The 25,842-nt window shown below is 41.3% G+C and overlaps 1 protein-coding gene across 1 annotated transcript in view; it reads right to left on the reverse strand.

Moving 5' to 3' along the window:
- Pde11a (phosphodiesterase 11A) overlaps nucleotides 1–25,842 on the reverse strand; it is a 348,364-nt gene that overhangs the window by 303,068 nt on the left and 19,454 nt on the right. The window lies entirely within an intron of this gene.

Consider the following 25,842-nt stretch of genomic DNA (forward strand, 5'->3'; position numbering starts at 1 on the left):
TGGATGTGATTTTGTGTTTAAACCACCAATGGAAAATAAGTGATAAATTATCACCATAATTGTGAGCCAGGCTAATGAAAGGAAAAGGGATTGGTGTCCTAAGGGAACTGCACTGTGTCCTACGTAACAAAATATGTTAGTTCACAATGACACCTGGATATAAAATATTGTGTGAGAAAGCATTGCAGCAATTATGTAAAAAAAATATGGAAACATTCAAGGAAAAAGAACTTTATTTTGGATTTAAATTATTCTAGAAAAAAAATCTATGGATCCATTCTGATATTTCAAAGAAGTCCCAAAAAAGAATGGGGGCTTTGGAATAAAAAGAATGCTAGCTAAAAAAATGTAGGATAAATAATTAAGTTATGTAATATCTTTTGTCAACTACCAGTAAAGCAATGGTCATAAGCAAGGGTCATCAACAACTGCTAAGACCATTAGGTGTAGGATGTTAAGCAGGGCATTTACATGGTCTTCAAAGGCCACCCTAAAATATGTGTTAATGATAATGATAACATGTACTCTACAATGTGTAGATCTGGCAGACTCCATCTGATGTAATTAAATTTAGCATGACCATGAATGAATCAAACTAGAATCATCATTTCCTGACATGATGCCTTGGGGAGGGTAGATAGCACTGAGAACATGGGGTATTCATGTCAAATGGCTAGCAGGAATCATATCATTTAGGAAAAGGAAACTAAGTAAGTGGAGTTGGAGAGATGGCTCATTTGGTAAAACACTTGCTACACAATCATGAAGACATGGGTTCGATCCCCAGCATGTCATAAAAACCCAGGCACAGCTATGTGTGTGTCTGAATCCCAGTGCTGGGGAGGAAGAGACAGGTGGGTCCCTGGAGAGACACCCGATGCTGAGACTGTCCTCTGGCCTCTACATATGCACACAAGGACAGGCATACGCCCCTGCACATATGCATGAACACACACAAACACATACATATACACATAGTATACACATAGTGAGGAAGAGAGAGACAGATAGAGAAAGAAAGAGAGAGAGAAAAAGAGAGAGAGGCAGTCAGTCCATCAGAAACCCATTCTGTGTGGTAATATTGTGTTCCCCAAAATATTGTGCACTCTAATAAACTTATCTGGGGTCAGAGAACAGAACAGCCACTATATTAAACATAGAGGTTAGGCAGTGGTAGCACACGCCTTTAATCCTATCACTTGGGATCCTATCCATCCAGATCTCTGTGAGTTTAAAACCACACTGGAAACAGCCAGGCATGGTGACTCACAACTTTAATCCCAGGAAGTGAGCCTTTAATTCCAGGAAGTGATGGCAGAAAGCAGAAAGGTATATAAGGCATGAAAACCAGGAACTGGCTGGTTAAGCTTTTTGGCTTTTAGCAGCAGTTCAGCTGAGATCCATTTGGATGAGAACTCAGAGGCTTTCAGTCTGAGGAAACAGGATCAGCTGAGGAATTGGCGAGGTGAGGTGGCTGTGGCTTGTTCTGCTTCTTTGATCTTCCAGCATTCACCCCAATACCTGGCTTTAGGTTTGATTTTATTAATAAGACCTGTTAAGATTTGTGCTACAATTCCGGACTCTTCAAATAGTGTCAACAGGAAACTAAAAGCCATGGGTATTGTGGGAATTTAGCAGAGTCACTGTACCTGGGGTAGACATTAGCATGAACAGTTTTCACTGTATCCAGGGCAGACATTAGAATAAATAGTTTTCATTATATCCAGGGCAATCATTAGAGTGAATAGTTGTTTTCTAGAAGTACTTTGGCCTTGAAGAATCATTGTGGAAAACAGTAAAGAATCTTCATGGAAAACAGTGATTGTTTCCCATGATTTGTAGAATTGTTTTTCTGAAGGGGCATTGCGGCCTTTGCCAGACTTTAGTCACAAGACGCCTCTGGCACACCTGAGACTCTTGGATTATTGTGTACTGCAAATGGCAGACAATAAAGACTAAAGTCGTGAGAGCATGTGATGCTTTCCTTTAGAGAGCATATAGATTAGATTATGGACCTTGGTATGAGGAAATACTTTACCCAAAAAACAACTTTGTGTAACAATCAATAAATATGCTTTTGTACGGCCGCTTGGAGTTCAGTTCAGTTCATTTTATCAGAGACTGGACCTTCCTGCTGCCACAGAGGCGTTATCATCTTGGAGTGACCTCTTTCTTCGACCAACCCAACAACACAGAACACTCAGACACATGGGAGCTGTAACAAGCCTGAAATCCAAAGGAAATGTGTGGCCCTTCATTGGATGTGTCAGGGAGCAAGTTGAACAAGGTTACCTCACAGCCGCAGTACGCACTTTGCTGCTGGGCTATTGCTAGTGTAGTTATTTAGGAGCAGGTCCTTAATTTCAAGGCATGCCTACAGGTCAGTCTTCACAGAGGCATTCCTCACTTCAGATTCCCTTTTCCCTCCAGGTCTGAGTCATGTTGACAAAAACCAACCAGCCCATACAGTAACTGACACAGGTTGGCTCTCTGACTGGGTGTGTGACATTTCCAATATCAAAGTGAGCACACAGGCAAACTCTGGGAAGCACACTTGTTTGTGCTAATTTTATACAAATTCACTAAGGAACATCTCTGTGTCAGGGTGTGGGCTAGGAGGTGTGGAAACCACCAGGAGCAGCAGCAGCAGCAGCAGCAGCAGCAGCAGCAGCAGACCCATCTCACAACCTTGCAAGCTAGCAGGCCAGGCAGATGCATCATCACACATGCATCATCACCCAGCGTGCTGAGTGACACTGAGGGAAATGATGCGGGGCATGAGAGAGGCAAAGAGAAATGAAAAGAACTTTCTGTGCAGCCAGAAACCTGCCCGAATGTGGTGAAGCAGGAAAAAATATAACTGAGTCCAAAGATTTCAAGGTCAAGGTGATAGAGTGTACAGAAAATAACAGACAGAGGCAGAAGCTAATGGTGCCAAGTCTTACAGCCGGGAGAAGTAGTTTCTACTTACTCCCGGGTGGAATGGAAAACCAAGGAAAATCAGGAACCAGAAAACACGCCATTAGTCACGGTTGGAGCATTTAGTCTTCTCTGAAGTTAGCTTACTAGGTTTTGTTTTTTCCCACCTCTAAATTTGTCCTCTAAATGGATTCCCATCTCTAAATCTGTTCTCATCTCTAAATAAAATAGAAGACCTCAAACAGCAGAAACGCGGTCTCTCTAATTTACTTCATCTTGGCATGTTGTAAAGGCTCAATAATATTTTTCAAATAACTTCCTTTTCAGAGTGTGCTATAATGACACAAAATATAGAAAAACTAAGACCTTTTGATTCTTTGGCATATACTTGGCGTTTTGGAGTTTTGGACATATACAGAAGATGCAGATGTCCAGGGCAACCTCAATGGTGAAAATAAGGAATAGGACATCACATGACTGCTGATAGATGGAAAAATGAGCAAGAAAACTGACCTCTGGACTTGATATCCACTACGACAACACTATGCAGGGGGTTGAATAAACTAGAGCTGTTTGTGTCGATATGAACAAAAATCAAAACCATGGTTGTGGGGGCTGGCTCGCTTGTTGCTCTTGCAGAAGACCTGGGTTCAATTCCCAGCACCCACGTATTGGCTCACAACCCTCTGTAACTCTAGATCCAGTGGATCTGATGCCCTCTTCTGACCTTCACAGGCACCGGGCACAAGAGTGGTGCACGTACAGGCAAAACCCTCACCCATAAAGTAAATGAGTAGATCTAATTAAAAAAAAAAAAAAAAACGTTTTAAGTGGTGGCACAGGCCTTTAATCCCAGCACTCAGGAGGCAGAGGAAAGCAGAGTTCAAGGCCAGCCTGGTCTACAGAGTGAGTTCCAGGACAGCCAGAAACAGAGAAATCCTGTCTCAAAAAAAACCAACAAACGAACTTTAAAAAAATTATGGTAATGGAAATGAGCAAGCTACAGTCTAATGATATATATAATATAACAAATGTCTGGTGACTACCTGAGTATCAGCTACAGATTCAGATACGGAGCAAAAATAGAAGGTATTCATGAGAATAACAAACATCAAGTGTATGTCGTAGTTATCTAAAGAGAAGGGAGGAAATAGCAGCAGAGAGTATAGAAGAGGTTTCAGCTTAACAGCGAAGTTTGGCTTCTTTACTAAAACAACTAAGAAGTAAAATAATGACTCTCTAGAGAGGACCTGGCCCCTGGGTGCATAAGGAGGCTGAACTATGTTGATGCAGACATCCTCTAGGAAGTCCTGACCTTCTCTCAGCATTTCTGGAGAGCAGCTACCCAGGTTGGTGTGGCCATGGGTTCCCCTGACACACAGTCTCCAGGCTGGTTCCCAGGCTGTCATTGTCTGTCACACTGGTGAGAAAGTTTTCAAGGGTTTCGTTCCTGAGCCTACATCTACCTCATGAGTGGGTGGCGGTTTTCTTCTTCTTTCTTTACTTTTATTACTGTTTTATTTTACATTATATTATATTTATAATGCAATGTATAATATTATATATAATACATTTTACACAATTTATTACATATTATATGTTATACAATGTATTATATAATTATGCAGAGAAACAATGTTATTTGTTATTTTATCATTTCTTCTATTGAGATTATCAGGACATTATTTGACGCTCCTGCAGTTGACCTTGCTGGACTTCGTTATTTCAACCACTAGGACATGGGCATTGCCACGCTGCTGGCCCACAGTGGAGGCTCTGACTGTGCCCGTTTGCAAACTCTGTTGTGTCATGCGTTTCCACTGAGAGTAGGAGAAAACACCAGGTCAGATCCACCATTGAGACAGACCTTTTCTCCTAATACAGTAATTTAACCTTTGAGGCAAAATTCGACAGCAGTTGTGTCCGAGAACTTTTGAGACCAAATTCCACATCATGGAGAGTTAATGGGATCATCTCCCAGCTTCTCTTAAGAGAAACAGTGCAAGTAGACATTATGGGCGAGTGTTCCCCTGCTGTTTACCTTTCTCTTAAGGGGATTCGATTTTATTACTACAATATATGGCCAAATAGCTCCTCTGTTTGTCCTGGTAATGAAGGGTAGAGGGAAAGACTGTTAATTCATAAGTAAAACTTTGCAGAGGCTTAGACGGTGTTTAATGTTTTCAATGTGCTTCCTTATGTCCAGATACATCGATGACTGCCTTCATATCCTAGAGAAACTTTGAAGGAGAGTGTCACTACTATTCACAACGCCGATTCCTAGCTCCCAGGAGGAAGATCTTGTAAAATGTGAATATAGAGAAGTTCTGTTTAGGGGGATGTCCTCCTTGTAGGTCTATCACAATATTACAGATTCTTGGGGCTAGAGAGGGGGCTCAGTCATTTAGAGTACTTGTTGCTTTTGCAGAGGACCTGGGTTCAGGTCCCAGCACTCACATGGTAGTTCAAACCATCCATAACTCCAGTTCCCGGGGATCTAACATCCCCTTCTGCCCTCTGTGGGCACCACACACACATGACACTTATATTCAGGCAAAACACTCATACATGTAAAATAACATAATAAAACTAATTTTTGAAGTATGTATATTGGTGCTTTGCCTGCAGGTATGTCTGTATGAGGGCATTGGATCCCCTGGAAGAGGAGTTACAGACAGCTGTGCGCTGCCATGTAGGTTCTGGGAACTGAACCCGCATTCTCTGAAAGGGCAGCCATAGCTCTTAACCCCTGAGCCATCTCTCCATCTAAACAGGTTTAATCTTCATATTTGTTTTTTACTTCCCTAAATTGAAGACATGAAAATATTAAACACTGTAATGTTTCCACTATGAGAACATCTAAATGAAATTGTATTTTATGAAAATATATTTAACTAGGTGCTGTGTAATAAAAATGTACTCAACTCACATGAAAGGTCTACGAAACAAATATAGAACAATGTTAAGATCTCATAATGAGATGAATGAACTATTCTTCTTTAAATGTTTAAATCTATTTTTAAAAACTAAGACCATTCTTAGAAATTAGGAACTTTTTGGATCTGATATGGAACTGGACTAGCAGCTACCTGGTAGGAAGTCGTGAGATAAGCCTGGAGATGCTCTGGGTTAAGGAAAGACCACTGGGAGTTACAGAAAAGTAAGCGAGGGGATTAGAAGGTGGAAAGGTGAGGCAACAGTGCTCGAGGGGTTGGCTGGGGAAGGAAAACTAATGGGGGAAAACTGAGCCTCGAGTTTTAATCTGAGAAATGTGTCTCGGTAGAAATGCCATTTCCTGAGATCGGGGAGATTGAGACAAAGGTAAAGTCTGTGTGTGAAGAGAACAACGAAAGTTGGTAAATCAATTACTAAGTAAAGAGGGATGCATCTTCTGGCCCCTGTATCAGAGGTTCCCTGCTCTGACTACACATCAGAAGATTTTCAAAGTGACCGATGCCTGCCTTCCAACCCACCCCAAACTGAATCAGCCGATACTAAACATTTCCACTTTTAAATCTCTTATGCAGTTTGTGTATAAGAATTGTCAATAATAAATAATAATAAAGAACGTGACCCAAGAATGCACTGATGGGGGAATACTAATAAAACCTGAAAGGGAAGGAGAGTAGCATGCATTCTGGTGTCGCCCATTGGTGGAGCGGCCTGTGGTGGATTGGACTTGAACTTCTATCTGGAACAGGTCTGGCTTGTCTGCCCTGACCTTTGTATGGTTATGACAGCATGCATCTCTGCAGAAAAGTTTCTTTCCCACCAAAGTCTAACCACGAGGCCTGGGCCAAATTCATCTCCAAAGTATTCAGAGTCATGTGAGAACCATAGACACTGAGTTGTGGTTTTGTTCGGGTATTTTTTTGTCTTATTTCTTTTCTTTTCTTTTTTTAGTTTGTCTTTTTTGATTTTCTTTTTCTTTTTTTGCTTTTACTCGCTTTTTTATCTAGGGGGAAAGAATAAGAAGCTAGGTGAGAGGGAACTGGGATGAGGTTGGGGAGAGGAAAATATATAATCAAAATATATTATATGAGAAAATATTTAATAAAAATAAAAAAAACAAGGTGGATGCCTCCTAAAAAATGACAACTGGGGTTGACTCTGGCCTCTACACCCATGTGTGTATACACATACACACACATGCACACACACACACATATACACACATGTACACACACATACACACATATGCACACATATATACACACATACACACACATATACACACATAAATATATATACACATACACTTGTATGCATACACACACATGTACACACACATATACACACATGCACACACATGTACACACATATACACACATGTACACACACATACATGCACACACACATACACACACGTATAGTACACTAGAGGGTTTCAGAAGGTGGGAAGCGGTATGACAAAACCTTCATTTTAGAAAGACTGCTTTGGCTGCACTTAAAAAATGAGTTGGAAGGAAGAGTCAGTAACATATGGTAGAAAATGGACTGAGTTGAAATGTGCTTAGAACATAAAATCACTAGGATATGAGTGAGTTGACACAACTGTAGAAGACAGAGAACTCAAAATCTCCCCCATGTTTTTTTGCTTCTTGTTCAGGAATTTCAGTGGGAATGGGGAGATTCACCAAGTGAGAACAGGTTCTGAGGTTAGGAACGTGGGTTTCATTGTGGGCATTTGGAAGTTTAGTTGGCTGTGGGCCACCTACATGATGGGGATGTCCCTAAAATGTGTTTGTGTGTGTATGTGTGTATGTGTGTGTGTGTGCACGTCCTTTTGGTTAAAGAAACTTGGAAAGACTGTGTCAGTAAGAATGCCTAATAACTTCTCATCTGACACGCTCTAGGAGTCAGCAAAGTTTCACAGACAGCCAAACACAGAGGAGGCAGGATAAGCACGGAGCCCATGACCTTGAGCTTTTTTGCTCCTAAAAATGGAAACCTGAAGAGGAACCTAGCAATGCCTCCAGGTCTCTGGTGCATATCACAGGGGATGGTCCTCCATTTATACTCATCTCCCCGAGGACAGAGGAACAAGAGCTGATCTAGCACAGGAGCGTCTAATAACTTCCGGCAAAGGCTCCTTTAAAAAGGTCGTTAAGATCTGGAATGAGTTTCTTATGGTTGCAGTAGACTCTCCTTGCTTCAAGAATTTTCTTGTCATAATATTTTTTGTATCAAGTATTTTGAGTATAACTACTCTTCATAAGCAGAGAGTTCTAAGTGCCTTTTGGGCAGACCTACTCTTTCTATGTGCTACTCAGCTAAGATTTTTAACATCCTTTTCAGCAAAATACTTGAACTGTACCTCCTACCTAAAAAAAGGATAATTCCATAGGTTTGTTAAGATCTTCTACGAGATCCTTAGTTCAGCCAGGTACCACGGCACATTCTGTAAATAGACTCCGGGTACATTCTGTAAATAGGCGCCGATCCTCAAGATCCACTCGGGCTCTGGAAAAGCAGCCTCTGCGGTCTCAGCTTCATGCCCATGCCTGCGCATGCCCACCAGCCCCCAAAGCACGTTTTTAGGACTACATAAAAAGGCTGTTACAGTTGGAAGATGATGTGGTCCCCCTCCCCCACAGGCTCATGTGCTGAATGACTGGTCTCCAGCTGGTTGTGCCTTTTGGAGAAATTTTAGACCAGTGGTTCTCAACCTTCCTGATGCTGCGACCCTTTAACACAGTTCCTCAGGTTGTGCTGACTCCAACCATAACATTATTTCCATTGCTACTTCTTAACTGTAATTTTGCTACTGTTATGAATCCTAATGTGAATATCTGTGTGTTCCGATGGTCTTAGGCGACTCCTGTGAAAGGGTCATTCGACCATCAAGGGTTTATGACCCACAGGTTGAGAACCCCTGCTTTAGATGGTACTGACTATTTAGAGGGATGTGGCTAAGGTAAGGCTTGCTTGATAGTTCGCTCCTTGTTCTCCACTACTTCCTGAAACCTTGTGGTGACAAAGCCCTTCTCTGTACCACATGCTCTAGCCACGGAGACGATCAACCTCACCACAGGCCCAGAATCCACTGAGTCGAAGACTCAGATGAAAACTCCGTGGCTCTGATCCAGCATAACCCTTTCCTCCTTTAGAGAAAGCTGTTAGATAGGTTGCCCTCAAGGAGAGAAAAAAAATAATAATACAAAGTCTCCAAGCCAAAGATCAGCCAGGCCTTGCTCCCATTATCTGGGAGCGAGCATCCCGGGGCTTCCTTTGGCCAGAGCTTGGTCTCAGACTCTTAACAAAGATAGTTTGATGAAGATCTCTTTTCTGCCTCTGTGAGTGTTGGGTCTCTGCCCTCAGCACTTTACAGGAAGATTGTCTATGCTCGTCATTAAATCAAGAATGAGTCTTAACCACCATGTCTTCTGTAAAGATGATTTTTTTTAAACCACACTTTCAACTCCACATAGGTCACATATGGCCCTTCAAACCCAAGATGCTCAAACTGTCAAGTCTAACATCCATGTAATGTTAGCTATGCTTTCAAAACCAACAGATGAAGAAACATGTAATTACAAAACACCTTATTAATGCCGTGGGGCTTTCAACTGAACTTGATTCTAAATGATTGTGCCCATTCGTATATAGTGCATTTCTTCACTCTTTCATGTGTTCATAGCAAAAGAACAGCCCTGGCAACTCCCGTGTACACTGCTAGCACTCTCCTGCATCTTTCGCTGGTCTGGGGCTAAGCTAGGGAATTGAGATCGGACTAGCTGCTCCCTTTTTCGGGAATGGAACCATGTAGGTGTTCCCTGGTTATATGGAACTTTGCAGGCGGGTTTAGGTACCCGCCAGCTAGGGAGGAGACGACAGGAGATGCCCAGGCCTTTGGAGTTTGCCCCACGTTGGGCGCCAGATATTGGAGAAATTATTTTGGCCACTCCACGTAGTTAAAAGGATATTTATTTAATGGTGTAACTCACAAATTAAGTAATGGGTAGGTCGCAGGGTCTGGGGAAGGTGTAACGCAGTCCAGCGGTGTTCTCCGGAGCTCTGCACAGTCAATCTGCACCGATCAGCGTCCCGGCACCGAGAGAGCGCCCAGAGAGAGCGCCGACCCATCCAGCCCTCGGGTCCCCCGGCGCCTCCCCTCGCCCCGCCTCGTAGGCGTGACAGTTGCCAGAGTCTCAATGGGGGTTGGAACTTCCAGAACCAAGCTGGAATGGCTACCCACTACAGCTACCTTCTGGGGTCCTTCAGGAAACTGATGCCTTAGCTCCACCCAGAGCAATTAAATCCCAATGGGTGGTGGGTGGGGTTACTCCAGGCATCTGACTTAATCCACTGAATTAGAGTGTCACTTAAATCCCTGGTCTCTGGCTCTGAAGGAAACCGACTATAACTAATACGTCGGGGTTTTCAGGACAAAATCACTGGTTGTGTATCTGTCATATTTTCCTTGAAGATTTAACGGATGGGCCTGTGTACCCATCATAACACCTGGGAATACCTCACCCGAAGTGAAGACCCAGCTAATCTCACATTTCCACTACACTATTTTCAAATTCTTTATGGAGTTGCGGTATACACAAACTCACAGAAACACCAAGTATAAACTAAATAATACATTGAAACTACAGTCAATAGATCTCCAAACTTTCTAGCAACCAAAAGGAAATTGCTTTTATTGGTTCATCAATTAGTAAGTAGTCATTTAATTTCAGTTCACAAAAGCATCTCTGTGCTGACTAGTTTTATGTCAATTTGACGCAAGCTAGAGTCACCTGAGAAGAGGGAGCCTCAACTGAGAAAAGGCCTCTATAAGACTAAGCTGTACTCAAACTGTAGGGTGTTTTCTTAATTGGTGATTGATGGGGAAGGCCCCACCAGTTGTGGGTGGAGTCATCCCTGGGCTGGTAGTCCTGGGTTCTGAAAGAAATCAGGCTGAGCAAGCCATAGAGAGTAAGCCAGTAAACAGTACTCCTCTGGGACCTCTGCACCAGCCCTGCCTCCTTGTTTATGCCTTGTTTGAGTACCTGTCCTGATTTTCTTCAGTAGCACACAGTGATGTGGAAGTGTAAGCCAAATAATCCTTTTCCTCCCCAAGTTGTTTTTGGTCATGGTGTTTCATCATAGCAATAGTAACCCTAACAGAGACAATCTTGTTACCATGGTAACTTATCACTGGACATTCTTATCCAGAAGATGCTTGAGAGACAAAGCTCTATGGTTTTTGGTCAGTTTTTAATGATTTGGAATGTTCTGTCTTTCTCTATAGAAAGAACAACTAATTGTTGTGAATTGATGAAAGGTTTGAGATTATACCACATGAAAACAAAGACATCACATATGGTAAATTGATAGCTAATGCTTTGTGTCTCCTAATTGGATTCTGGCTGGGGAAAATACAAAATTATCACTGTTGTTCTTAGTTTGTGTTTGCAGAGTGTCATCACAGTAAACAAAAGTCTTGTCACTGAATTCTTTCATAAACAACATGTAGCGCTCTGAAGAGTAAAAATATCATCAACAACCCTTCCTGATTGTGGAAGCTTCAGTCTGACTCAGGAGCATGGTTAATGTGAGGCGGCCAGTGTATGTATTACAAAGTGAGTCTTTTTTTATTGAAGCCTTCCAAATTGAATTAGTGGTTAGCAGACGCCATAAAAACTTTTCCTATGAGGCTGTGGAATGATCATGGTTGTCACGTGCCATTGGGAGACTTCGTTCCCTTCAGTTCTGCTGAAGTCAGCTGGTTGGCTAATGCCAGTCTGCCCTCCCACACTTAGCGGGCACTTCCTTTTGATCCTGTCCTGTTGTCATTTATTATTTATCTTTCTCACAATAAATGCATCTCATAGCAGAAACTGTGAAAAATGGAAGAACCACTGCCAGATGAAAACAAAGTGCAGGTGAGGTCAGAAACAGGAAAATGATAAATTCTTCCGTTGCTTTACTGGATCCCACAAATATCTGCATTGATATATTACAGATGTGCTATAGAGTTAAACACCAACCCGTGCTCTTTAAGCTTTAGTGGGGGGAAATGGAAATGCCGTGAAGAGGCCAGTACCGGAAGGAGAGCTACAAGAAGTGTCAGCTAAGGAAAGAGATGCCACCCCTCTGCCCTTGACAGTGGGAACTTCAAGAATGTCAATGAGTCAGGACACAAGGTGGCGCTAGAAAGGCCAGGAAGCCTGCAGATATGATAGGGGGTAAGGTCACAGAGATGTGGTTCAGATGTAAGACAGTCAGGAACCAAGAAATGTGGGGGGAGCCAAGGTCAAGACGGTGATGCACAAAAAGCTAGGGACAGGTCAGGAGAGTGGGTATAGTCCCCTCATTAAAACCCCAAAAAGGGCTACTCCAGCACCTTATTTTGAATACCATTTTCCCACAGCCCATGAGACATTCTGAGAAGCAGCTCCCAAATGGAATCGATTCATAAACGGCTGTGTTAGTACACTCCTAATCTTCCCTACGTTCATGCCAAATTACTGCAGTTCTCAGCATCATATATTCCATTGCATTCCTAAGTCTTATTGGTACTATGTAGAAGTTACTACTAATGTTTAACAAAAAGTCATTTATTTAAAGTATGCTTTTCAAGTCTCTGAAACATTTTCAACTACAACTTAAAATAAAATGTATTTTTAGATGTTTTCGATCACGGTTTTTGTTGAACATGATAAAAACAGAGATTGTTTGATATTAAAATGGATTTCAAAACAACAATAATTAGAATAGTAAGAACTGTTTTAAAGTGGAAAAATTAACAGACTGGAAAGGCACACATACACACACACACACACACACACGTGTGTGTGTGTGTGTGTGTGTGTGTGTGTGTGTGTGTGTGTGTGTGTACACATGTACACCACAGCACATCCGTGGCAGTCAGAGGACAACTTGCAGAAGTCCGTTCTCTCCGTCTGCCACCGAGATTTCAGGGATCAAAGTGAGGTCCTCAGCTCTGTATCAAGCACCTGTACCTACTGACTCATCTCTGGCCCAGATAGCACTATTTACTTTCAGTTTTAGTAAGCTACCTACATTTAGACTTCGCTGATGATAATATAAAATACATATGGAGAAGAACTGAGTAACTAGTAACAAACACTTCTAAGTTTTATACTCTTCAATTCATTAGTTTCATTCCTAAGAATTTATAATAAGAAAAACTGAATAATACCTGAGTATTCAAAGGGAAACTGATTATAGTATGAATTCACACTACCCTATAAGGTTACAAGTTATTATTTCATGTATTATAAGTGATTTTTTATTATAACATGAGAAAAGTTTTATAAAGAAAAGTAGTTTAGAGAGCAGTTGCATTAATACAGGTTCCTGAGGGTGAGGGGATAACCATCCAGGACAGGATGATAGCTTCAAAACTGCCATCTGAAGAAAGCAGACTTTATGTTACTGGATTGTAAGGTATACCAGATGATGGCTGTCAAGGTGGAGATGGGTCAGTCCTAATAAATAACATAAACATGAAAAATACACATCATTATACTCTGTAGCTCAGAAAGATATAAATGGGTCTAAGCTGGCCTGAAACTAAACGGCTCTGTCGTTTTTTTTTTCAAGCTGTCATCACCCTGGAAATAAAACTCTTTATCACAAAAATTAGGCTCAATTGAAATGCTGCATAGACTATTAAAGGAACTTGATGCTATTGTCTAAACCGAACCAGAAAACAAATAGAAAGATAGCCCATTTGGGCAATGTCCTACTATGTCAAATGGATCTTTCAACTCAGACTGATTCTGACTTCAGTGTTAAACATCACAACCTCTTTCATAACAATGCATCTTGATTTTCCAAAGGGACCAAAGCTGGAAACTGAAAATTAGCAGTAGCTGATATTTGTTCTAAAAAATATATATATATACAGTAATTTGGACTGGTTGATGTGAGTCTGCATGCAAATGGCATAAGCAGATCCTGACAGCCTGGGTTAGAAATAGCGAGGTACTGTGCACTGTGAGAAGACTTAAGAAGCAGCTTTTACCACTTCCCACCTTCTAGGTGGATCCTTGGGGCCAGTATTCGTCCCTGTATCCCTGAATCCTCTCCTTCTCAGCCTTGTGTCCCCTTGAATGAGAAGGTACAACACTCCAAAATCTCTAAGATAAACAGTGGATAACTCAGAAGTCTAAGAGTCTCTTTCTTGTGACTGTGATGCCTAAATTCCAAAAATATCCAGTTGACAAGAGGAGCACTACAAGAGTAGAAAAAAACTTGTCTGTGGTCTTCTCCAAAGAGGACCTGCTATGTTTCAAATAACAGCGGATTGCTGTGACACTAAGAAGTTTCTCTTAAAACATGAAAAGTTTCTCAACAAACATTATTCACAATATGTCAGCTGGTAATAGATGAATGCTGAAGAGATTATTCAAATAAAGAAAAAATATTGTGCTGTTCAAATTGGTCTTGTTCATACCACCTGTCTTAGTTAAGGCCTTTATTGCTGTGAAGAGACACTGTAACCATGGCAACTCTTATGAAGGAAAACATTTAACTGGGGTTCACTTACAGTTCAGAGGTTCAATACATTTTCATCATGGCAGGACACAGAGGCAAAAAGGCAGACATGGTGCTGGAGAAGTAGCTGAGAGTCCAGCTTGCTGACAGCAGGAAGTGGTCTCAGCGTCACACCGAGGGAAACTTGAGCAAAAGAAATCTCAAAACCCACCCCCACAGTGACACACTTTCTCCAACATACCTACTTCAGCAGAGCCACACCTCCTAATAGTGCCACTCCCTATGAAATTATGGGGACCAATTACATTCAAACTACCACATTCTACTCCCTGGACCCCAAAGGCTTGAAACCATATCATAATGTAAAGCTGCATTTAGTCCAACTTCAAAAGTTCCTATAGTCTATTGCAGTCTCAATGTTCAAAAATCCAAAGCTCAAAGTCTCTTCTGAGATTCATGCAATACCTTAACTATAATCACCTATAAAATCAAAATCAAAAAGCGGATCACATACTTCCAACATAAAATGGCACAGGATATTATTATTTGTTCAGCTTGCTCCTTTTCATTATAAATCTTCATTTGAGTTACCACTAATAACCATGCAACAGAGTCTATACTAGACTGTTTTGAGATTTCCTCTGCCAATGGAATTCATCTAAAACTCTTCATTTTAGCATCAGGAAAAGTAGGAGATTATTTTCTAATTTTGTTTTTAATATTTTTTTCCTTAAAATAATTTTTGAGACAGGCTTTTTATTTATTTATTTATTTATTTATATTTTTTTCTGGAGATGAGGATCAAACCCAGGGCAAGTGCTCTACCACTGAGCTAAATCCCCAACCCTGAGACAGGCATTTTTGAGACTTACTATATAACCCTGAAGGGCCTGGGACTCGCTATGTAGACCAGGCTGACCTCAAACTCACATAAATCTACCTGCTTCTGCCTTCTGAATTTAAAGTGCTGGAATTAAAGGTATATACTACCATGCCCAGATTTTTCTATGGCTTGTTTAAGCATTAATGCTACCATGTGGTTTTGAGATGTCTTTTTATGTTGGGAAAGTTTGTATGCTCAAAAGATGTTTCATGAAATAGTCACCTAAATGCAAGACTTTAAATGTTGCTATTTTTCAACATGGGTAAATTATGCTAATGGGGTCAACACCACTGAGGGAAATAGATAATTCCTGTTTCGATGATTTAGAAAACACAAAATAAACTACAGTGGAATCTGGTGATGTTAGTCTGTTGTTGATTGCTAGCCTAGCATGTAAAGACCCTGAATTCAATTCCCAGAATCCTCAAAAAGCAAAAATAAATAACACACTGCTTAATACCACTTTTCAAGAAACCATGTTAGCAAAAATTTTTAAATATTTAAATCCTGAGAACTATAATAGCAATCAGCTTAGTGAGATATGCCCAATGGTGCAGTAACAACACTAATATCTCAACTGTAACCAGCAACTGAGTGGTTGGACTTAAGGCTGTTCAATAGTATCAAACTTCTGCCTGTTACTGTAAACCTAGCTAAGAACCCACAGCTGAAGGGGCCGTAGACCTTAGAGGATAACCTACTATTACCATTCTTCTGAACTGATACAATGCCTAACTGTCTTCTAAATACTTGTCTGAATATCCACAGATTATTGGAACTCTCACCCTATGTCAGAGACCCTTCCTTTTGCATTAGACAGAAGTTAGTGCAGAGTACTGGCCAAAGAATGTACAGTACAGTACAGAGAATGGAATGGGGTGCCCGTCCGTAACAATCCCTACACCCAAGGCTTGGAAAGCATCACAGAAGAGGGACACAAAGAGTGTAAGAGTTGGAAGTAGGCAAAGTGTTGAGTCAAGACAGCAATGTCAGACCCATGAACTCTAGACAGCTACAGTTGCCTGCACAAGACATGCACAAGGCCATACCGGTCAAGCGCCAGCATGGATGAAGGATCTTGAAATGGAGAAAGTGTCCTGGATTATTGGACTGTTTGTAATACAAGGCAGGCAGGAAAGTCAGAATCACACACATTTCAAAGTCATTAACTTAATCATTTATTCAGGATCTCCCTTGATATCTTCAATAATAAATTTCCAGGTTCTGAAGACATATTTGGGTAGGCTTTATCCAGGTAATAAGACATTTGCAAAATGTTGATAGCAACATTATTAAACACATCAAAACATCTAGTAATAATTCAAAAATCTCCAAAAGTAGAATTACAAAGTATAGTATATATTTTATAAAAACAAACACTTTTTTCAGTAGTGAAAATCATTGCTATGGATTTTAACATGAATTAATCTGAAGAAATACAATGTTGGACAGAAAAGTAGATGGATCTAAATGTATATATTTACTTTTCTGCTCAACGTTGTGTTACATTTAGATGGCGCTGAAAAGCAGACAAAATGCAGATTTCACATTAGATAGAAAACATGCATAGATATGACAGCCATGGAGGTAAAAGGTAAGAAAATAATCAGATGAGATTCAGCACAGCATTAGCCAGACCAGGGTTATGGGAGGATGACTCTAGGAAGAGATGGCAGAAGCCTTCAGGGCAGATGGCACTGCCTTGGGTTTTAATCTGACATGACTAGAATTGCATCCATTTTCTTATTCCTTATGCTGTACGTGTACGTATTATTTATTCTCCTGGTTGGTTATAATGTGATTCATAAGAGACAATGAATAAAACAATGGAGATAAAAAGAAGGTCTAAAGCTCCTGTCATCACCAATATGTTTGTGCTCATTTTGCTTTAGTTGGAATTTGCAGAATTCTAAGAAGTGTGTTTTAGACAAGGGCTATAATCTGCAGGATTCTAAGAGGTGTGTGTTTTAGACTATACACATGGGCTATAATCTGCAAAATTCTAAGACGTGTGTTGCTGTGGAACAATCTTTGTACACTGTAAATATGCATTACTCACATTAGTTAATAAAGAGCTGACTGGCCTATAGTGGGCAGGAAAAGATTGGGTGGGAGAGTCAGACTAAGAGGCTGCTGAAAAGAAGAAGGGTAGAGTCTTGAGGAGTGGCCAGTGAGACCCAGAGGAAGCAACATGATTATTATAAAGTAAAGGTAACCCAGCACATAAAATAGTGTAGATTTGCCGGGCGGTGGTGGTGCATGCGTTTAATCCCAGCACTCAGGAGGCAGAGCCAGGCGGATCTCTGTGAGTTTGAGGCTAGCCTGGGCTACAGAGTGAGTTCCAGGAAAGGCACAAAGCTATACAGAGAAACCCTGTCTTGAAAAACCAAAAAAAAAGTGTAGATTAAAAGAAATGGGTTAAGTTGTAAGAGCTAGTTAGTAACAAGCCTAAGCTACCAGCCAATCTTTTATAATTAATAAGTCTCCATGTGGTGATTTGGGAGCTGGCTGGCAGGACAGAAAAATCTGCCTATAGTGTGCTTTAGACACATGCATGGGCTGTAATCTAAAGGATTATAGGAGGTGTGTTTTTGATATATATATGAGCTGTAATCTGCAGAATTCCAACAGGTGTGTTTTAGACATGCAGTACAGAATGAACACCATGACTAAACCACTAAACCCCATAGAATTAGTGGTACAAAAACTGGGTGAATTCAGAGAATTGTACACTTCAATTTGCTGACTTCTTACTTTTACTTGCATAGATACTATCATAGAGTTACTTTCATTCCTCACAGTTCTCTTTACATAGCTTTTATCTGAATAATTATTGTAACTTTGATACCAATGTCTGACATGTAATTTTAAGTTTAATCTAACCAATAAATACAGATTGACACAAAGAATGATCAGACACTTAAAATACATACTATTATATTCTTTCTCGAAAGAAAGCATGTACGGTACTGATCTTTAACTGGGTAAAACCTACTAATTATTCTCATACAATTTCTTTTCAAAAGCAATAGAAGCTAACATTTATTTTAAGTCTACATTGGGAGTTTTCCAGTGTTTCCATAACACTTTGTATGAAAGATGTCATTGTTAGCCAGGAACCAGGCTTGTGGCAAACCAATGTAGCCCTGTAGAGACCCTTGAGAAAATTGGACAGACCAGGAACTGAAGCTGGTCAGTGAATATGGGCTCCAAAACCAACAAGAAGTCTGCAGGACCAAATGTACTCAGGCAAAGATTCTTAGTGCTGCCAGAATCTACTGACACTAGATGTAAAGGACTCATGGACTTGGAGACTTGGTCCCACTGGGGTGCTAGATGAGGGCCATATGAAGCTGGATCAAATCCTGGGCCTGAGAATTGAGAATTGCTTAGCGAGGTAGCTGCAGGCCCAGGGCAGGTCTTTAAAATCAGGTCCTGCCAAGTGCATCCACCATACCTGAGTGCTCATCCTACCAGCATTGTATCGACATCACAAGCTGGCGGTGAATGTGTCCTTCACTGTCACTCTGGACTTTCAGAAGCACAGTCACTTCTACCTCTATTCTCAAGATGGTAGTGGCTTCCCCAGCATGTATAAGAAGGAATAATGTCAAGGAGTATCAGGAGCAAGATGAGAAAGAGGATTAAACCCAAATCACCCAGAGCTAGGACTGTCTAGTTTCCCAGTCAGCCAATAAAACAGGATTAAATAAGAGACCTGCTGTTGAACTAGCTACCATGAAGGACAGACAGTATTAACTTCTGTCTCTATTTTAGTACATGAGATTGAACATGGACTACTGTTTGGTACCACTCTGATTGGGATTTTTATGGCTTGGAGCTTCATTTAACAACAATCTGGCAGAGGCCCAGAGCACACATTTCTGATTCTGCAGTAACCCCAGATGGGAAGAGGCCAAGCTTTAGACTCAGGCATCTGAGCTAGCATCCTGGCTCCATCATTGGTGAGTTATTTCTATTAGACAAGTTGTGCAGTTTCTCTCAGCTCTGAGTTTTTCTTCAGGTATGAAATGGAGTTAATAATGCCCACTGCATATGGCTGTTGTGAATAGTTGTGTGTGTGTGTGTGTGTGTGTGTGAGAGAGAGAGAGAGGAGAGAGAGAGAGAGAGAGAGAGAGAGAGAGAGAGAGAGAGAGAGAGAGAGAGAATCAACCGGTATAGATACCTGGCAACACATTTCCCTGGTAGGTTCAGGGAAATGAAAGCTGTGACCCCCATTGTCCGAGGAACCATTAAATCCCATAATGACTTCACTTCATTTGAAAGTTAAACTCCTCACAAGCCTCATTTGGCCCCTGTTCAAAAGGCTAACTCACTATATATAGTGCTGGGCAATTGGTACGATGCTTAGGTCTCCTGTTTCTCTATTGGCTTCGAAGATGAAGGCTGAAAGCCACAGTTATGAATTGTGTGCTGTTACGAAGCTTGAAGACGTTACTTTCTCCTCAATGCAAGTTTTAGTACCAGGTGGCTCTGACTTCTCTTTCTGGTCTGGATCATCAGGTGTGTGTGTGTGTGTGTGTGTGTGTGTGTGTGTACCACATACACAGAGACAGACAGAGACAGACAGACAGACAGATGGGGGAGGGGGATGAGTGTGTGTGCCCAGTTCCTGCTGAACTGCCTATTGACTCTACTTGCCTGGCTTCACTTGTGCACTCACACCAGTGACAAAGAAATGAAGCAGCCCAGGCTGGCCTCACATCCATGCTTCTCTAGCCTCGACCCCTTCAGCAGGTCCAAGCAACTGTACCACCAACAGCTAAGTGCCAGCTTGTAGCCCCATCAGAGAGCTGAACCTTGCTCTCCAGTGTCACAACCAAGGATGCTAACAACTATACAAATGAGGACAACTCATGTTGTGGGATATTTTCATCACACTGTGACACTCCAGACTGTCAATAAAGTTTATCTTGAATCATGGAGTGGAACCAGCAACTAGCTGACCAGAATTAGCCACAGAGAAGCCAGCGATTTGGATGGAGAAGATGTACTGGAAGGAAAAGGTGGGGTTTAAAGTGTAAGCTTCCTTTTGGTTCTGGGACAAGGGAAGAGACATCTCTTGAGGTATCTCTGGCCAAAAAGCAAGGTCAACTAGTTGCTACTCAACCTCTCTAAGCAGATTTTCACCCCAGACTTTGACTCCTGAGTCTTATTAATAAATAGAATAATACTTAATTTAAACCTGCATATCACCACCATGGCAGAGCCAGGGCCAGGACTGGAAGCCCCACCAGGCCATGGCCTAAGTGGCCAGCATGGCACTGACTGCAGGGCCATGAGACTGCAAACGATAATTAAAATATCAGTAGATTCACATACAGCCACTAAGTCGACAGACAAACATCAAACCCACTCTATTTTTTTCTAGTATTTAATTAGATATGTTAGAAAAGACTGGGTTCTACTGGAGGAAAACAACAATAGTTGTTTTCTGATAAAGAAGAAATAATGTATTCCCTGAAAGCTTGAAGATTGGGTACTTCACAAATTGTGAATATCTTCTTCCAAATATATAGTTCTTCTCATAGACATGATGACCAGAGAAAGAGAATTTGGAATATGAATTTTACTTTCTTTCCCCAAAACAGAATATATAAACATTTGTCTAGTTATATGTGTGTATCTAGACTCATCACATAGCTATGCCAGTATAAAGTATGGCTTCCTGATATAATCCTGTAAATAAACGTCTCACTTCATTGTCTTCTAAGATGCTCTAGGGAATTACAAACATGCCTCATATACCTGAACTTTTAAGTTCTATATCCCAGCTCTGCTACTCTTCAGTTGAAAAATTGTGGCCCGTGTACCTTCTCCAAGTCCCGGCTTCTTCACACATTCAATGAGGATAATTTCCACCTTTCACAGCCGTAAGGGCAGATCAAGATGGTACATTCTAAAACACTGCACAAATCACAAAGGGCTGTTTAGATCCACAGTCAAAATACAAAGCAGAGAGCCGGGCATTGTGGCGTACGTACATCATCTCAGCACTCAAAGGCTGAGGCAGGAGGGCTACCATAAGCTCGACTGTCTGGGTAACACAGTAAGTCTGAGACTAGTCCAGACTATAAAAACAAAACTGTTTCTGAAAAAACAATGGTGGCATGAATGTTACAGGAGCAACCAACTGTTTTTATTGGCCTTCAAGCCCGCTTCAAGGAAAAACTTCATGTTTGGTACTCTAAATCTGGCCAGGATTCCATGGTTTGACTATTCCTCAAACCCTAGGGGAGAACCTACTACTATTATTAGTTTGGGCATAGTGTCAAACTGACCCTTAAATACTCATTTTTATATCCATAAATTGATGCAGCTTTCAGTCCTCATCAGAGAAGTTTCTTGGGGCAGTGGGCTTCAATTAATATAGAAATTCAAAGTGTAGAAAATAGCTAACTGTGGAGTGCTTGGCTTTAAGTATAAACCTGTATTACTGCTTTCCCCAGCCACCTAAAGTTAGGGGAACGTCAAGAGAGAGAGAGAGAGAGAGAGAGAGAGAGAGAGAGAGAGAGAGAGAGAGAGAGAGAGAGAGAGAGAAGCTTGTAAGAGCCAAAGGTTAGGGAGGATGTTTTGAATCAGTGTCTTCTGGACATGACAGGGTCATTGTACTCGTGAATTCACAATAGCTGTGTTTGACTGTATAAGACATGCACAAGATCAAGCCAGTCAACATCCCAGCATGAATGTGGGAGGGGCACATGTGGCCACATCGCCAGCTGAGGAACTATTTATTGGCAGGTTACTGGGGAATAGAAGGTCATTTTTCTCCAGCGGTGAGGTTCCTGGTAGGTTGCCCATGCTCTGTGGTTGCCCTCACCTCCTGCCTACAGGAAGCAGTAATTAGACCCAGTGGGTCTCTGTTAAACTGGATATGAAGTTGGGAAGGGATATGTTGGAGGGGTCTATGAGAACTTGGAAGGAGGAATGGTGGTAGAGATTACCAAAATATACTATATGCATCTATGAAATTCTCAAAGACTAAATTTAAACTATTATTTAAAAGTAAGTAAATAATACATTAGAAAAAAAATCAGACATTAGAAACTGTTCCTTTCCCAAAATCTTTCTACACAAGGCTCATTGACTTACTTCCTATTTTGAATTCTGTGAGAGGTCCTGTATGTTATTTCTGGGATGCTAGCTCCCACCCCAGAAATAACTTAGTATTATTGCTTCAGTGGGTATCTGTCCCCAGCAACTGGCACAACCCATGACTAATGCAATGAATGACTATGAAATATGTTCCCAGCAGCCAAACATCAAACAGCTGTTGGCTCCATAAATTGGAGAGATGGCTATGACTTTAGTGGCCTTCTTATACTCCATCTACACTTTTCAAAAGGTTTCACAGTAAGGAAATTGCTTGTGTGTGTGTGTGTGTGTGTGTGTTGTGTGTGTGTGTGTGTGTGTGTATATATATATATGCAAGAGTTTTGGGGTTTTGAGCCAAGGCAATGTCCACCTCTCAATCTTCCATGGATACATGTAATAGTAAGAAGAGAACACCTCTAGCTCTGCCTTGCAAATTATCTTCTCTCTAGCATTCTGTAGGGTTAACAGTCAGTCCAGTGTTGTGAACAGATTCCTTCACAGCTTGTGTTGGTGCTCACTAGTTGTGATGAAAAATGAATGACTACATTTTACAGAATCTAAAATTGCATACTCACAGCACGATTTCCAGAAACAACTACTGATAAGTCCTTGTCAAAGTTGTCTCACAGGTTTGGTGAAGGGTATTGTGAAAAGATGTTGAGTGGGCGGGCCATTGTCCATTGTTCACATACCACAATAGAGACAGCAAATCATGGACCTTAAGACCACAAATTGGGACTAAAGTTGTGTCTTGCATGGTAAAATGCTTGCCTAATATGTGCAAGGTCCTGGATTTAATCTTCAGTCTGGGTTCAAACTCTGGCTCTCCAACTTCTTAACTGTATAATCTTTAAAAGTTACTTAACCATCTATACCTGGGTTTCATCAGCTAAGTAATGAATTGATAGCAGAATTCTTTCATAATGCTACCATGAGATATAAATGAGTTAATACAAATGCTTAAGACAATATGTGTCATAAGCTACTATTACATCCAAGAGTCTATTTTTTATTATTTATTTATTTGCCTTCTGGGACATTAACAAGTAACACTGGAGAGATGTAGTGTCAAGGTACTTTGTCCCAAACACTCCAAGCAGGATACAATTGCTGGGATCTCACTCAATGTTAATGGATGGTAATTGCTAAAAACAGATTCTGGAAGGCATTCTTACAAATTTTTGAACTGCATATTCCTATAAAATTCAAGTGTGTAATCTTATCAGCAGAATTCTTTTCTTGTGGCATTATAAGGTTGAATTCTATTTACTTGAGAGATATTTGGGGAGAGTTTGTTATAAACAGATTGGAGCGATCCTGAAGTTTGGTGTCTAGTTTACCAAAGTGCAGTGTGGAGAAGGTGGTCAGCCTCTCTGGTTTAACCATCAAGGTCTCTTGATGACTTTAAGTTTCTTGGTCGTTGTCATGACTAAGAGGTGGAAGGAAGATACCGGAACAATAAAATCAAAGCATGGGGAGGTGAGATGATGCCCAGTCAAGGGGGCTCGTGGGCTGCCTCTTTCAAATTATGCAGATCTGGTTTAAATGTAGGCTGCTTTTGGCGAAGCAGAGAGAGTTGGGCTATCTTGTGTTCCCTCATGGATTTCCTTTCTCCTCAGTGAGTGAAACTCTAGCTGCGTGACATTATTGCTCTCACCAAGCGATCGATTGATTTTTCTTAGTGTTAATTGATAATGAACTTGTTCATTGCTGATGGACTTTCAGAGATATTTAGACATGGACAGCCTACCAGTAGCCACTCCTACAAGAAAAGTGACTCTCCTTCCCCCAGCAGCTCTCAACTACCGGTAGCTCTTCAGTTAGGGATGGGGATGGGGTCTTGGGAGATGAATATTTTTAGATGGGAACAATTATGTCGGAAAGCTTTCTTTAATCTTTGAGTTAAAGACAAATTCACATTCTATGACATGGTTGTTGGCTATCTTCTCTGTTGAAGATGATATAAAGACCCAAAAGAAAACCCCATTTATTTTTCTTTTGATATTTGAGACAAGGTCTTCTATCTCAGACTGGTCTCCAACTTACTATGCAGCTGAGGATGACTTTGAACTTCTGAACCTCCTGCCTTCACCTCCCAAGTACTAGGATTACAGATGTGTATCACTATGCCCAGTTTATGTAATACTGTGGACAGAACCCAGAGCTTTGTACATTCAAGGCAAGCACTCTATCAACCTAGCTCCATCCTTATCTCTACAGAAAGAGACTTGAACCAAAAAAAATTTTTTTGTATAGATGGTATGAAATGGTGGTACCAAGATATCGCCTTCTGTCAGCTGTCCCAATGATAGAAAAAGACATGCTTCCTCAAAATAACCCCTCATTACAAGTGGCCTAGTCTATGTTTGTCATTCAGTGACACCCCTGAACCTCATCTGTGACCTTCTAGAGCATACACTAGTCACTCTATAAGCAGTTCAGGCTCAAGGCTCACCCAATACCAAACATAACTTTCTACAAAGCTACTAATTCTAAAATTTTGGGCAGAACCACTTTGTAGAGTTTATTCTCTCTTAATGGAAAAGTCCTGGAAATCATTTTCTTAGCTCTCCCATGTTGTATATGAAGATCACATGGTAAACAGAAGAAAAGACATTTGCCGACCTTCCTGTAAGTGAAGGGTATGAAGAAGCCCAGCTATGGGTTCTCCTCTGCTGACAGGTCTTCCACTATCAGAATGAAAGCAAGTGGGGTCACTAACCCCTTGGAGAAGTCAGCATGACCATCCTATACACTGCCACGAAGGGAGGCAGCTTAAGAACTCGCCAATGCCCCATTTGAATTCTTGGGAAATGGCAAATAATAAAGGCAGACAACCCTGTGAGTGGGCAGTTTTCAACAGAAAGGGGAAGGGTAACAGTGGCTTGAGCACAGTTGTGATTCTAGACAACAATCTTGTGTAGAAATGGAGAAAGATGGACAGATCTGAGGTTTATTTAGAGTGAATCAAAAAGCATGCTGACAGGGCTCCTATGGGAAGGGAGGGAAAGCAAAGAATTCAAGGTGATGGCCTTGTTTTCTCCTCAGCGCCTGATGATGAGGAAGAGGAGGTGTAGGAGGGAGACTGCTGTGAGCGGGTGGTGAGAGCAGTTCTCTGGTGTCAGGGATGACGTTTATTTGTGAGGAGGCATGGCATCTATAAGAAAGAGAAAACTCTTTCCCCTTCTCTGGATCCCATGAGAGGTTCCTCACCTTCTCCAGCTGTGGGACCTACTCCTTGGTCCTCTCCAAGAAGTTGGTCATTTGCCTGAGTAAGGAGCAGGGAGACTGTGGAGGCTGTCCTTCGCTACCCTTCCTTTTCAGGAGCCAGACTCCTTGCCAAAAACAAACCTTCCATTGTCTCAAGCCTGTCACCTCAAAGGGAACTGCTATTTGTGTGGGGAGACTTTGGACATTCAGCACTGTTTGTACCTGGAAAGGCCTATCTATCTAACTCAGGAATTGAA

The sequence above is a fragment of the Peromyscus leucopus genome, chromosome 4, assembly GCF_004664715.2.
Source record: "Peromyscus leucopus breed LL Stock chromosome 4, UCI_PerLeu_2.1, whole genome shotgun sequence".
Taxonomy (NCBI): domain Eukaryota; kingdom Metazoa; phylum Chordata; class Mammalia; order Rodentia; family Cricetidae; genus Peromyscus; species Peromyscus leucopus.